A 16,184-nucleotide genomic window follows, 5' to 3' on the forward strand; every position below is an offset into this window, starting at 1 on the left:
TTTTGCCTCCCAGGGGACATTTGGCCATGTATGGTGACATTTTTGATTGTCCTAAGTTGGGGAATGTGCTACTGGCATCTAGTGTACAGAGGAGAGGCATGCTGTTGGCCTGCTGCAGCGTACAGAGCAGCCTCCCCCATCAAAGAATGATCTGGGCCCAAATGCTAAGAGTTCTGCAGTTGAGAACCTTGCCCTAGATCACAACATTTCTGCAATATGATCTTCAACAGAAGGCAAAAAGTTTGAATAACAGCTTGATATATCACCTCTTAGAAAGTCACAGGACGTATTAAAGTCTGAAAAATCCTCAGGAGAAAATCTAAACTGTTTGACTGACTGACTCCCCCAAACCCCTATTATAACAACTGTTAACCTTCTGAGAAATACGTTTAGGAAAAGATTGTACTTTAATTTATTGGCTGGCTGGTACTGTGTATTCATCTTAGCTCAGAATCTATCAATAAATGATAGCTGCTATTATTACTGTCCCCCCCGCCCCACTTTCAAATGTGAAATCCTGGGCCACTTCTGACAAATGTGTTACAAGTTACAATTTTAAGGTAAATGTAGGCAATGTGAACAGTCAACACAAAAATAAGAGCTACTTCTCATAGGTCTGTAGAATACACTGATAATTGTGCTTTTAACATCTTACATTAGAGCGTGGTGGTTCCCCAAAGATTTAGACATAGAATTACTACACGATCTAATAATTCCACTTCTGTGTATATACCCAAAGGATGAAAGCAGGGACTTGAACAGATACGTGTACACCGGTGTTCATAGCCACATTATTCACAATAGCCAAAAGGTGGTAACAACCCAAGTGTCCATCCACGGATGAATGGATAAACAAAATGTGGTATATACATATAATGGAGTATTATTCAACTGTCATAGGGGTGAAATTCTGACACATGCTACAACATGGATGAACCTTGAAGACATTATGCTAAGTGAAATAAGCCAGACACAAAAGGACATTATGCTAAGTGAAAAAAAAGATTGTGTGATTCCACTTATCTGAGGTACTTAGATTAGTCAGATTCATAGAGACAGAACGTAGAATGGTGGTTGCCAAGGGGTTGGGGGAGAAGGGATAGAGAGTTGTTCAGTGGGTACAGAGTTTCAGATCTGAAGATGGAAAAGTTCTGAACGTGAATGGTGGTGATGGTTGCACAGCAGTGTGAATGTACTTCATGCCACTGAATTGTATACTTAAAAATGGTTAAAATGGTAAATATTATGTTATGTATGGCCACAGTAAAACAAAACAAAACATAACATATCTCAGGATATTTAGCAGTCAAGGGCTTTGCTGATGGTTTTTATAGAGCTTTAAAAAGGTCAGCAGAGACTGGTTTTAAACTACAGATACTGTTCCAATGAGACAGTTACACTAAACAAAACATACATTCATTTGTTGTACCAGTGATTAATATGTTTAACACCCCTTACTAACAGGCATGTAATTTTCCCATGTTCATTATTTACTCAATCTGTTTTTTAAAACTGTCTAAAAATGTTTGCATCAAAAGTAATATTGGAGACATTTATCTAGGGTAATGGTTTTTCTTAATCTATGATTTTCCAATAGAGAAGAAATGGCAAAAAGGAATGAGAGTTTTGAAATTGTAAATGTACTTACTGATTAAGGGATAAGAACACATGCACACAAACCCAGGAATTATCTTACTTCAGCTAAAACAACAACAAAACCTCAGATCTCCACTTCTAGTCTCTGTAATTGCTTTTGGCATAATAGCTATTACCTCAGACAGACTGAAAGTTTAATAACTAGATTGGAGGTTTCCTTTGCAGTAACAAATAGGAAAAACACCACCAAAGAAGTTCTCTCCCACATCTACCTCCTCCATTTCTTTTAAAAAAAAATTTTTTTTAATTGAAGTAAAGTTGATTTACAATGTTTTGTTAGTTTCTGGTGAACAACGATTGATTCAGTTATACATATATATAATGGTTTGCATCTGCTAATCCCAAACTCCCAATCCACTTCTCCCCCCACCCTTTCCATTTCTTTTTTTTTTTTTTTTTTTTTTTTCGGTACGCGGGCCTCTCACTGTTGTGGCCTCTCCCGTTGCGGAGCACAGGCTCCGGACGTGCAGGCTCAGCAGCCATGGCTCACGGGCCCAGCCGCTCCGCGGCATGAGGGATCCTCCCGGACTGGGGCACAAACCTGCGTCCCCTGCATCGGCAGGTGGACTCTCAACCACTGCGCCACCAGGGAAGCCCCCTCCGTTTCTTAATTTACAAGCAGTATGACTGTATCTCACTGCCATGCCTCATCTTTGTCAATTATAATGTTATGGGTTATTGGCCCGCCAAATTTTTTCTGGTGTATAACATTGAACAGTGCCAAATGAGTTTAAAAACAATCCTGTCATTCAAAAGAGTTTATCTCTTGAAGGCTTATGTTTGATTTTGTACACTAGTATAATCATTTCGCAGTAAATAAATGTTACGCTGCTTTAGTAAGTCTCTTTTAATCCAGGTTTAACATCCAGTAAGAGATCATTTTTATTGTTATATTTTCAGTTATGTTCTGAATATGTTTATATTCTTAAATGTTGGTATTGAAATATTGAAATTTCTATTGCTTGTTGACTGTTAATTAATTCTTGAAGGTTCATGAAGCATCTGTAATCTCTTCTTTGAAATGCAGATATATTTTAAGCCACATATCCTTCTGAAATATCCAGCATATTTTTTACCAATAAGTAAAGGATATTCCTTGGAAGCACCAAATTTCACATAGGAGTTAGAGAGACTAACAATACACATACAGTTCATACAATTCTTTCTCTTCTTCCTGCCTCCTTAAATCACAAGACTCTAAGGAAGAACATCCTGATTTTTAATTTGAATTTTATATGTATCTAAATATATTTACATATTTAAGTATTGATGTATTGAAAGTTATTAGAATAAAGAAAATAAAATTTTTAATTCTACCCATTTTTGGAAGGCTAAACTTAGTGACAGGTCATTTAAAAAAAAAAGGAAAAAGGCATGGCATTGTTCCAGGAAAGGGTCTTGGTTGAGAATTACAGGTCCTAATTCCAGCCAACTTAAACAGCAAAGGAATTTATTGGAAGATTGTCAAGTACCTCATAGCACTGATGGAAAGACTGGAGAATCTGGTTCAAAAAACAGGCAGGAACAAGGGAATCAGAAGGCCTGGAATTACTGCCAAAGTCATACCACCTGAAGACCTTGGTTAGAGATGTGTGGTTAAGGATACTGTTAACGGTATGAGTGTGTTCCCCTAAAATACGTACGTTCAAATCCTAACCCCCAGAGTAGATGGGGCCTTTGGGAGGTGCTTAAATCATGAGAGTGGAACCTCATGGGTTAGTGCCTTATAAAGGAGGCAACAGAGAGATTCCTCAGCCTCTTTGCACTGTGTGATGATATCACGAGAAGTGTGCACCCTGGAAGAGAGTCCTCACCCACCCATGCTAGCGACCTGGTCTCAGACTTCAAGCCTCCAGAGCTGTGAGAAATAAATTTCTATTGTTTATAAGCCATCCAGTCTGTGATCATTTTTAATAGCAGCCCAAATGCACTAAGACAGACACTGTTGTTGCCCCTTCTGAGCCCTGCTATTGCATCTATTGCAGGAATGGCTTCTGAACTTACCATTTCTTTTTTTTTAAAGGGAACAAACTTAAAAATATATATATATATATATATATATTTATTTATTTATTTATTATGTATTTATTTATTTATTTTGGCTGCACCAGGTCTGAGTTGTGGCACGCGGGCTCTAGTTCCCTGACCAGGGATCTAACCCCGCCCTCCTGCACTGGGAGCACGAAGTGTTACCCACTGGACCACCAGAGAAGTCCCTGAACTTACCATTTCTTGAGTCACTGGCTCTATCTCAAGGAGCTTTAAAAAGATTACTCTGGCTCCTACATCAAGAATGAAGTAAGGGGTTTAGTAGTAGAAGTGGGGAGAACCAGTTGTGAGACTCCAGTATAAATGATGTTGACTTAGATTAGGATAGTGACAGTAGAACGGATAAGAAATGGACAGATTCATGAAATAGCCCACTAGGTTGCTACTGAAATTCTTTTTTGGGGAAAAATTCTTTTTCATCATCTTCTTTCTCCTTTTTATCTTTCTCTTCCTCTCCCTCCTCTTTTCCTATTTCTCTTCCTTCTTTTTCTTTCTTAGACTCCAGACCTATCTAGAGGCCTTGATACAATCTTATCTTGCACAGGGCAGTGTAACTAATCTAGCAGATATTTCATAGCATCCTTAATTCATTAAGAAAAATTTTCTAAGCTTCTCTATGTACAGTGTGGTGGTACTAAAGGGGGTTGCAAGTTTTAGTCATTTTAGAAGTGAGTTCAAGTCTAGACACTCAGAAATGATTCCTTTCTTCCAGGGCACTACACGATTGCTAACTAGACTGACCAGCCTTTTTCTAGGTGTAGGTTAATTGACACCACATAATCTCACTTTCATCTAAACTTTTTTCTCCAGGACTCATTAGTCCCTTTTTTTAAGTCTTTTATTGTATACTGGTTATTTGAAATAGGCCAAATGCATATCCATTATTAAAAAATGTAATGAGAAAGAAAACAGTATCTTTTTTTTTAATCCTCTTAAAACAGTGATTTTTGAATGGAACTAATCATCAGAAATGACTCAAATAGTTAAAAAAAAAGAATCCCAGCACTCTTGAATCATAATATCTGGAAGTAGGTCTCAGAAATCTTTATTAAAAAAAAAACAAAAACCAGGGACTTCCCTGGTGGTCCACTGGTTAAGACTCCGTGCTCCCAATGCAGGGGCCCTGGGTTTGATCCCTGGTCAGGGAACTTGAGCCTGCATGCCACAACTAAAGATCATGCATGCCGCAATGAAGATCCCGCGTGCCGCAACTAAGACCCAGTGCAGCCAAATAAATAAATAAATAAATATTAAAAAAATTTCCTGGATAATCAGCCAGGTTTAGGAAACATAGCTTTATGCTATTCAGACTAGTTTTACTCTTTACAGGGAGAGTTAATTAAATTCTTCTTTCTTAATGGGAGGGATCCATTATAGATGACTATTTGGATTTCTCAGCTTGATTTTAAAATAAGGCATTTGTGTCACCCTTGAGATTGATTTCATAAGATTAGAGATAGTTTTTTTTGGGGGGGTGGTAGAGGTGGATTACATTAATTTTTCTTTGACCCTGTGGCTTTTTTGTAATTATACAGTTTTTCTTTCATCTCCTTAAGTATAAGAAACTTGTTCTCTATATTACAAGAATATAGCCCTCTAAACTTCGGCTTCGAGCAAGTTTGTATAAAGCTAGATCATTGCTTCTCAAACTTAATGTGCCTGGACATCACCAGGAGAGCTTGTTAAAATGCAGATTCTGATTGAGTAGGTCCGAGATGGAGTCTGAGATTCTACATTTCTGATGAGCTCTGCTGTGATGCTGATGTTTCTGGTCTGCAGATCTCATTTGAGTAGTAAGAGGCTAGATGATAGTTGTGTTATTCTTTGATCGTTCATCTTTGTGTGAGTTACTCTGCTTTGGGACTAGTTTGGGGACTGTTTAGTTTGACCAAAGGTTGAGTGGTACATTTTAAGAAGATTGGATTATGTAACCTTTTAATGCTTTTTCCCCATATTTTTGAAGGTTATAGTACTATATTATAGCCTAAGGTTTTTAGTTTCAGGCTTTGGAACTAAGTAAGTGTCATAAATAGTATAATTTTTATGGAATCATTAAACATGTAGCAGCAAAATTGGTTTATCTACTTGAGGTAGTCTGAACTACAAGTAGAGTTGTAACTGAGAGAGAAAGTGATATAATGTTGAAAATTATTTTTAGATGTGCAGGATATACCTAAGGATTGGGGAATTTGTGTTTTGCAGAATTGAGAATGCTTTGGATAAGATATATGTTATGTTAGAGCAGTGGTTCTTAGCTAGGGGTGATTTTACCTCCCAGGGCACATTTGGTAATATCTGCAGGTGTTTTTATTCTTATTTTATTTTATTTTTTATTTTTTACATTTATTTATTTAATTATTTGGCTGTCCCAGGTCTTAGTTGTGGCACACGGGATCTTCAATCTTCGTGTGGCATACAAACTCTTAATTGCAGCATGTGGGATCTAGTTCCCTGACCAGGAATCGAACCTGGGCACCCTGCATTGGGAGCACGGAGCCTTAGCCACTGGACCACCAGGGAAGTCCCTGCAGGTGTTTTTAATTGTCACAACAAGTAGGGTGCTAGTGGTGCTACTTGTATCCAGTGGGTAGAAGCCAGGGATGCAGCTAAACACTCTATAGTGCACAAGACAGCCACACACAACAAAGAATTATTTGGCCCCAAATGTTAGTAGTGGCAAGGTTGAGAAACCTATGTTAGAGAATCTTCACAAGTACTTGATTAATGTTTTAATTAAAAATAATACAGAAGGGACTTCCCTGCTGGACCAGTGGTTAAGACTCTATGCTCCCAATGCAGGGGGCCCGGGTTTGATCCCTATTCAGGGAACTAGATCCCGCATGCCAAAACTAAAGATCCCGCACACTGCAACTAAGACCCCTAGCAGTTAAAATAAATAAATAAATATTTAAAAATAATAATAATACAGAAAATACAAATAGAAAATAATTATTCATATTCACACCAAATTTAACCAATGTTAACATATTTGTTGTCATATTTGATTTTAGGCTTTTGATTTAAGACATATCACTCGATTATGTTTGGGGACATAATGCACAATTACTGTTTTGAGGTTCACACAATGTAGAAAATTCAAGGATGAAAGTAATGAAGTTATCCCAGATCTCACCACGCAGAAATCATTCACACTAGATGAACATTATCCCCGATATCTTTCCATGCATATATACAGAAGAATAGAGAAATGCTTTTATAAAGTTAAGACCATACTGTATATGAACTAAATATTTTTCCTATGAAAAATTTTAAACTTAGAGAAAATCAAGTAGAATAATTATCCCCCAATGTACTTACCACTTAGCTTCAACAATCATGAATTCATAGCCAGTCTCATTTCATCCAAATCCACCACCCTCCCCTGACCCTGAGTATTCTGAAGCAGATTCCAGACGTCACATCATTTCATCTGTAAATGTTTCAGTACCTGTCTCTAAAACATGAGAACTCTTTTTGAGCCATTATCACACACAATTTCCCTGATTCATTTTCTCTCCTTCTCCTTCTTTTTCCCTCTCTTGAATTATGTTTTCTTCCAAGTTGAATTTTTTGTTTCTAATGAGATTGCATGTAACAGAAGAGCATTAATTCTGCAAAGAAAGGCGAGTGGATGCTGCGTAGGGCAAAACAAAAGCTATCTGTCACAAATGCTTTTTGCAAATTTTGTTTTTTCTTTGAAGAATGTCTTAAACTATTTGGCAGTGCCATGTAAAATAATGAAGTACTCTATTTCTCTTTTCTACTGTGTTCATTTTTCAAGTCGCCTTTTCATCTTTTTCAGTATTTCTCTGAGATTCCTTCCTGCTTTGGTGTATTTGCTATAGTGGTGGCCTCTGGGAAATGATTGGAGGAAACTACCTGCAGGAATCATTTAACTGGTGGTTAGCTTCTTGAGGGCTAGGAGCAAGTCTTACCTTACAACTTAACCTTACCTAACAAGCCAGGTGACCTTTCTGCTTGTTACCGTTACCATGTCCTCAGTATTTGTTGGATGCTTGTCATTGATCTTGAGGGATTGTGCTGATATTGAGTGGTATAGTACGATTGAAGCCATTTACAGGAAAAACTAAGTATCCTCATTTAGTGCCAACACAGGTGCATGCAGATGAATATAATTCACTTGTTAACCTTTGGTATTTGCATCTGTGGGTGGCCTGCATGTAAAGAGGTGAAGCAGGGAATTCTCTGGTCACACTCACTAGGTTTCTTTGAACGCTGACTCATAGCGTGACCATATGTCTGGTTTGCCTGATACAGTCTAGGTTTTTGCAGTGTCTTGATGTCATTATTAATAATGTCTCTTTTTATTCACCAAATTGTCCCAGTTTAGATGGTAAATTAAATGGTAATCCTACGATAATGACATTTAATGTGTGCCTGGCTCTCTTCTGAACACTTTACATACATTCTCATTTAATCTTCATGACATCCCGAAGAGGCAGATCCTATTTCATCCACATTTTACATATGGGGAAGTTGGGGCACGAAGAGGTGAAATAACTTGGCGAGTATCACACAGCTCTATTTGAGTAGTTAGTAGCAGAGCCACGATTTGAGCGCAGGCAGTTTGGCGCCAGTGTTCTTAACCACTCTGCTACGTCGCCTCTGTGCCGGTCCCAAATATATCTTTGTAGAACACATGCTGATATCAGAAGTCAGTCTCCTGATAATTAATCTGCATATTTTTAATTTTTATTTATTTTTGTTCTTTTTTTGGCGGGGGGCGGTGCGGTACGCGGGCCTCGCACTGCCGTGGCCTCTCCCGTTGTGGAGCACAGGCTCCGGACACGCAGGCTCAGCGGCCATGGCTCACGGGCCATGGCTCATGGGCCCAGCCGCTCCGCGGCATGTGGGATCTTCCTGGACTGGGACACGAACCCGTGTCCCCTGCATCAGCAGGCAGACTCTCAACCACTGTGCCACCAGGGGAGCCCTTTTATTCATTTTTTGTTCATTTATTTTTGGCTGCTTTGGGTCTTCGTTGCTGCGCACGGGCTTTCTCTAGATGCAGCGAGTGGGGGCTACTCTTCATTGCTGTGCACGGGCTTCTCATTGCAGTGGCTTCTCTTTGTTGCTCAGCACGGGCTCTAGGTGCACGGGCTTCAGTAGTTGTGGCACACGGGCTCAGTAGTTGTGGCTCGCAGGCTCTAGAGCACAGGCTAAGTAGTTGTGGAGCACAGGCTCAGTTGCTTCGCGGCATGTGGGATCTTCCCAGACCAGGGCTTGAACTCGTGTCCCCTGCATTGGCAGGCGGATTCTTAACCACTGCGCCACCAAGCAAGTCCCAATCTGCATATTTTTAGATCGGAAGTCTGGTGAAGGCTTTGGGATTTTGAGGGATTTCCTTGTCTTCACAAGACACTTATAGGCTCTTCATGCACCACTATGCCAATGTATTATAGACTTCTTTCTCAGAAGGGTGAACATTTACCTTTTTTCATTTTCTAGATGCCAGTTATTTGGCATCCCTACATGCTCAGGTGATGTACATCTCCAGAGTTTGCAGATTCTCAAGTCCCTGCCACAGTCACTTTTCTTTACTTCTGGTCATCTTTGGTATCTTAAATTCACACACACATACACACACAGGGACTTCCCTGGTGGTCCAGTGGTTAAGACTCTGCGCTCCCAGTGCAGGGGGCCCGGGTTCCATCCCTGGTCAGGGAACTAGAGCCTGCATGCCACAACTAAGACCTGGTGCAGCAAATAAATAAATATTAAAAAAAAAAATTCTCCAGCACCAGAACAGGGCCTGTCATGTGGCGGGTACACACAGACTTTTTCACTACCTTTGATCAGTTCATCTTCTGGAGTTGTCTGGGAACAGTATTCAGAGCCCTTGTACAAGGTACTTTGAGGAAGGAGATTTCAGACAGCTACCACTTTCAAGTAACTTACAATCTAGTAAGAGGATGGTGAATGTACATGAATGACTGATATATGGCAGCTGAGCTAAATGAGAGTAATTTAGAGTTGAGAGAAAAACAGTTTCTGACAGGGTTGATCCAGGAACATTTTGAGAAGGTGGAGACACTTAAGTCAGTTTAATGACTTCTAATTGGCTAAAAAATAGCTGCCTCCTTGTGCTAAGGACAGACCTGAAGTTTGCCAAGAGTAGAGGGCTGCAGAAGATTAAGATTTGATCAGCCCAGATGAGAGGACTCTGATCAATTTGACGCTTGGTCCTCTTGTGAGAGGTCCTCAGTCAGCGGTGTTGCTCTGTTTTTATGACATCATCATCATCATGGCACAGTTTGACCCTCTAGGTGGGTTATAAGCAGCAGGAACAGATGGAACTCCTCAGCAGCAAAGAATTTTATTTTTTTAAATGTGGAAGCCTGGTGTTATTTATTTGATTTTTAGTTTAACGTCAATTGATATACACAAGGTCTTTTTCCTTGATAAAACCATTGTCTCCTTTTATTATAATATTTATAATTGCATTTGCTTTTTTACTTGATGTCTTAATAAGAAAATGATTACATTTGAATAGAATTTCCTCACTTTACAAATGAGGAAACCGAAGTTAGGTTAAACTGTCAGCTGAATGACTTTGGGGAAAATGGCCCAATTGAGACTTGTACTTTGGTTTTCAGAGTCCAGATTCACTGTATATCACACAGCCATATATTTTTTTTTTTTTTTTTTAACATCTTTATTGGGGTATAATTGCTTTACAATGGTGTGTTAGTTTCTGCTTTATAACAAAGTGAATCAGTCATACATAAATCACAGCCATATTTTAACTTACTAGATTAAAACATTTTATCAAAATCAAGAAGAACAATGAAAATTGTTATTATCTCACATTATAACTCTTTGTTAATGAATGTCATTATAGAATCTAGTTCAACATAGTTTATTTCCATTTCTCAGTTGACAGGCATATTTACACCACTTTGATGATTGTAGATCCAATAAATTCTACTGAAAAGGAAGCCCTATAGGAGCTGCAGGGGCTTACCTGGAACCTATGTGCAAATTAGACCAAGGCAGTCTCTCTGGCTAGATGGGTCATTCAGAAAAATGCATACCTGCTACGGGCAGGTTCAGCCCCCACCAGGTTGCTGGGCTTGGGAAATGAGTGTCTGGATTTTAGTCTCTTGCTCTGCCTCTTTTATTTTTATTTATTTATTTATTTAACATCTTTATTGGAGTATAATTGCTTTACAATGGTGTGTTAGTTTCTGCTTTATAACAAAGTGAATCAGTTATACATACACATATATCCCCATATCTCTTCCCTCTTGCATCTCCCTCCCTCCCACCCCTCTAGGTGGTCACAAAGCACCGAGCTGGTCTCCCTGTGCTATGCGTCTGCCTCTTTTATGTAGTGCTCAAAAAGCAGCAGCCATGAATCCTGTTTATATTTGTTTATGAGGAGCTGGGTTTTTTTCAGTGTTGTACTTATAGACAGAACCTCTTGCTGTTCGTCAGTCTACCAAGTACATACCTGCCTCAGCACCTTGTACTTGTTCCCTCCACCTGGAACCTGAGCCTCCCTGATCCTTACTTGGCTCGCTCTGTCACTTCATTGAGATCACCCCTCCAGTGTTACCTTCTCAGAGGTCGCCTCACCTACTCTGACTAAAATATTACCCCCAATCACACTCTCTGCTGTGTTTTCTTCATAGTACTTCTTAGTACTTGGAACATTATATTTATTTTATCTTTTTTTTTTCTTTCCACTACAAAGTACATTCTGTGAAAGCAGGGATTCTGCCTGTTTTGTTCACTGTTGTACTCCAGCACCTAAACAATACCTTGCATATAGGGGGCTCTCAGTCAGTGTTTGTCAAGTGAATGACCGCTGGACTGTTTGTACTGTGATTGATAGACTCGTATACCAGTTTTAATATTCCTGACTATAGCACTTTCTGGACTATAGTGTTACGAATATTGTCTAATTGAATCATCATAATAGCTATATGAAGGGTAAATATTATAATCCCCATTTTGGAGTTGAGGAAATCTCAAAGCTTAGAAAAGTTCAATAACGTGCCCAAAGTCAAATATCTAGTAGTTGGACTCATTCCTTAACGGGATGATCTGATAACCAAAGTCCCTTTAAAAATATTTGTTGTAGTGATTCTTTTGGGTTTTTCAAAGAGTGATTTGATTTCTAGTTACTGGGGGGAAAAGCCTTAAAAATGCTCTAAGCTATGTTTTAAGGGAAAGGTAGACAGGGCCCACAGGATTTGAAGCACTGGGATAATGAGATCAGGCAACGCGATTTTGTAATCTTTGCATTCTCATACAAGGGTGCTGACTGTGAGGGTCCTTTGAGCATGACTTCGGAGTACTTTTCCAATTGTGTAACTTTGGATAAATAACTTATTTGAGCCTCTTTTTTCACCTCTAAATGCTGGTAACAGTGCCTGCCTTAGAGAGGTGTGAAGATGAAATAGGTATATAAAGTGCCTGGCATAGTTTCTGGCTGCTGGTAGTTGGATTTCTCCTGCCTCCTGCCCTTCTCTTCCTTCAGCTGCAAGTGACCACAAGTCCGGGTTGTTGAGGGGTGATTTATTTACTTGGTAACTTTCCTCTAGACAAGTAATCCCATATTTTAAGCTGTTTTCTGGTAGTATGTAGGCAATCAAGGAACCTTTTATAATTTGCATGTCATTTTGTTTATCATTATAATTTAAGGAGTAATTCGTGTGCTTTGTTAATAAGTGGTGTGCACTTATTCCCTTCACAAAGGGAAGGAATCTGATTCCTGCTTTTGTGATTGAATCTTGCGTGAAAACTGTGTGTTGGGGCTTCCCTGGTGGCGCAGTGGTTGAGAGTCCGCCTGCCTATGCAGGGCACACGGGTTCGTGCCCCTGGTCCGGGAAGATCCCACATGCCGCGGAGCGGCTGGGCCCGTGAGCCATGGTCGCTGAGCCTGCGCGTCCGGAGCCTGTGCTCCGCAACGGGAGAGGCCATAACAGTGAGAGGCCCGCGTACCGCAAAAAAAAAAAAAAAAAAAGAAATGACAGATAGGATTTAAAAGAAGTGCAGCCTCCTATCAGTTAAAGATGTCTGAGGATCTTTCTCAATTATATGCTGATCTTCCCTCTCTCTTAATACCCTATTTGATGCCATATAATGAAGTTATAAAAGCGTTCATTATTTAAACATTAATTATTGATTTAACTGGAAGGTATATAATTTAAAGATTCACTGATTTAACCCCAAATAATGATATAACAATATTGGGAGGGGTTCTAGAAGTATAAGAGAACTAATTCCTTATTTGTTATTTTAGAAAATCTGTAATGTCAAAAATGGATGAATCAAGCAATTGCAAGAAATGCTTCTTATGTAGGCTTATGTAGGGAAACTACCAGGTGAATCAGCCAGAAGAGTTGAAAGTTGTTGTTGCTGGTGGTATGGAGCTGGTGGAGGAAGGGTGAGCCAGTGGGCTGCTGCTTTTTATTTAAGTGTTTTTGGGTACTGTTGAATTGCTAATTCTGTATCTATTATTTTGATAAAAATAAAGGTTAAAGCGACAAAAGAAAAAATAGAAATATAATCAACCTAAGAAAGTGATGAGACAAACCAGAAAAAGGGAGAATATATTTGCAAATCATGTAGCTGGTAAGGTACTTATTTATTTATTTATTTTAAAATATTTGTTTATTTATTTGACTGTACCAGGTCTTAAGTTGCAACATGTGGGATGTTTGGTGCTGCATGTGTGGTCTTCGTTGTGGCATGCAGGCTCTTAGTTGTGGCATGTGGGATCTGGTTCCCTGACCAGGGATCGAGCCCCAGCCCCCTGCATTGGGAGCATGGAGTCTTAATCACTTGACCACCAGGGAAGTCTCTGGTAAGGTACTTATATCTAGAATAAATAAATGAACTCTTACAACTCAATAATAGCAAAAACAAATAACCCCTAAAATAGGCAAAGGATCTGAGTAGTCATTTCTTCAAAGAAGATATATAAAGGACCAATAAGCACATGGAAGGATACTCAACATTACTAGCCATCAGGGAAATGCAAATCAAAACCACGGTGAGATACTACTTCACACCCAGTGGAATGGCTAGAATGAAAAAGACAGTGTTGGCAAGGATATGGAGAAGTAGGATCCCTCATGCATGCTGCAATTATAAAATGGTGCACCCATTTTGGAGAATAGTCTGGTAGTTCCTCAGAAGGTTAAGCACAGAGTTACTGTATGACCCAGCAATTTTACTGGTTGGTGTATACCCAAAGGAAATGAAAACATGGCCACACAAAAACTTGTATACAAATTTTCATGGTGGCATTATTCATAATAGGTAAAAAGTGAAATCAGTACAAATGTCCATCAGCTGATGATTGGATTAACAAAATATGGTATACCTATATAATGGAATATTATTCAGCCATAAAAAGAATGAAGTACTGATATATGCTACAATGTGGATGACCCTTGAAAATATTATGCTAAGTGAAGAAGCCAGTCAGAAAAGGTCACATATTGTATGATTCCATTTACATGAAATATCCAGAAGTTAAATGCATAGAGACCAAAAGTAGACTAGTAGTTGCCCAGGGTTGGAGGGAGAAGATTTGGGGGCAAAATGGGGATATGGCTGCTAATGAATCTGGGGTTTCTTTGGGGGGTGATGAAAATTTCTAAAGTTGGATGTGGTGATGGTTGCAAAACTTAGGAATATATTAAAAACCACTGACTTGTACTCTTAAATAGGTAAATTGCCTGGTATATGAATCATATCTCAATAAAGTTGTAACATATATATCATATATAGATATAGATGTCTCCAATCAGTTATTGCTAAAAGAAACAATAACTTTCTCTTTTGTTGAAAAGTTTATTATTTTCTTACTTCTGCTTCCAGCTTATTGCAGATAAAAAATGCAGTTTAGGAAAGCAAAATTGTTACAGTATAAATCACAACTATCTTTTTTTTTTAGTTTTTTAAAAAAATTATTTATTTATTGGCTGCATTGGGTCTTCGTTGTTGTACACAGGCTTTCTCTAGTTGCAGTGAGTGGGGGGCTACACTTTGTTGCATTGCGTGGGCTTCTCATTGCAGTGGCTTCTTTTGTTGTGGAACACAGGCTCTAGGAGCATGGGCTTCAGTAGTTGTGGCACACGGGCTCAGTAGTTGTGGCGCATGGGCTTAGTTGCTCCACAGCATGTGGCATCTTCCCGGACTAGAGCTCGAACCTGTGTCCCCTGCATTGGCAGGAGGACTCTTAACCACTGCGCCACCAGCGAAGTCACTAGTTCTTTTTTTTAATTAATTAATTTTTGGCTGCATTGGGTCTTGGTTGCTGCACACGGGCTTTCTCTAGTTGTGGCGAGCAGGGGCTACTCTTCATTGTGGTGCGTGGGCTTCTCATTGTGGTGGCTTCTCTTGTTGCGGAGCATGGGCTCTAGGCACACGGGCTTCAGTAGTTGCAGCACACAGGCTCAGTAGTTGCGGCACATGGGCTTCAGTAGTTGTGGCACTTGGGCTTCAGTAGTTGTGGTGTGCAGACTCTACAGCACAGGCTCAGCAGTTGTGGTGCACAGGCTTAGTTGCTTCACACACAGCATGTGGGATCTTCCCAGAACAGGGCTTGAACCTGTGTCCCCCACATTGGCAGGCAGATTCTTAGCCACTGTGCCACCAGGGAAGCCCCTTTAATTCTTCTTAATACAAATCAGGTATGACCTAACTAACATTTGGATGACTAACAGCCTTCTCTCAGAGTATGCTGAGAGTTGGTTTTGGGTGGCCTCAAATGATTTGCATGGTACCTGTTTTTCTTTTTTGCTAATTTATTATTTATTTATTTATTTAGGCTACACCAGGTCTTCGTTGCGGCACGCGGGATCTTCGTTGCAGCATGAGGGATCTTTAGTTGTGGCATGCAGACTTCTTCATTGCAGCATGCGGACTCTTAGTTGTGGCATGCAGCCTTCTTTGTTGCGGCCTGTGGACTCTTAGTTGTGGTATGCGGGTTTCTTAATTGCGGCATGCGGGATCTAGTTTCCTGACCAGGGATTAAACCTGGGCCCCCTGCATTGGGAGCACAGTCTTACCCACTCGACCACCAGGGAAGTCCCCATAGTACCTGTTTAGCGTATTGTCTACGTGACCTTTGGCTGCTGCTTCTGCTGTCTTTGTATGTGATTAAGAAGGAAAAGTCTGCATTGTAAAGCAACTATACTCCAATAAAAATTAATTATAAAAAAAAAAAAGAAGGAAAAGTCTGTGTGGCCTGCGCTTCTTTACCTACTGAATAGGAGTAGTGTCGTGGTAGCTGATTGAGACTCTTGCCTGAACGTCTTGTTCCCTCTCAGAGTTTTTGTGTTGTGCGTAAATGGCCCTTTAAATTGATCTACATAGTATTTGACTGCTGCCTCTGTAGGTTTTCCACCCAAAACAGTTTTTATGATTTATTAGCCCCCGGCTGCTTCAAGTCATGTTTCCTCACATCATTCTCCAGGGTATAAATATTTGTTACTTTC

The 16,184-nt window shown here is 39.7% G+C and overlaps 1 protein-coding gene across 6 annotated transcripts in view; it reads left to right on the forward strand.

Annotated features, from left to right (window-relative positions):
• SCAI (suppressor of cancer cell invasion) overlaps nt 1-16,184 on the forward strand; it is a 137,224-nt gene that overhangs the window by 31,957 nt on the left and 89,083 nt on the right. The window contains exon 3 of one of the 6 annotated variants that reach the window (XM_027104882.1): nt 13,211-13,308. The exons of 3 other annotated variants lie outside the window; for them this stretch is intronic. The gene's annotated coding sequence lies outside the window, so the exon portion shown is untranslated. Of the gene's footprint in view, nt 1-12,941; nt 13,309-15,616; nt 15,666-16,184 lie in introns of those variants that run through there. 2 more of the 6 variants (XM_027104884.1, XM_027104886.1) reach the window with 2 other exon arrangements.

Source organism: Aethalodelphis obliquidens, unplaced genomic scaffold (assembly GCF_003676395.1).
Source record: "Aethalodelphis obliquidens isolate GAN/ISIS:26980383/991018 unplaced genomic scaffold, ASM367639v1 scaffold7, whole genome shotgun sequence".
In the NCBI taxonomy this organism is placed as follows: domain Eukaryota; kingdom Metazoa; phylum Chordata; class Mammalia; order Artiodactyla; family Delphinidae; genus Aethalodelphis; species Aethalodelphis obliquidens.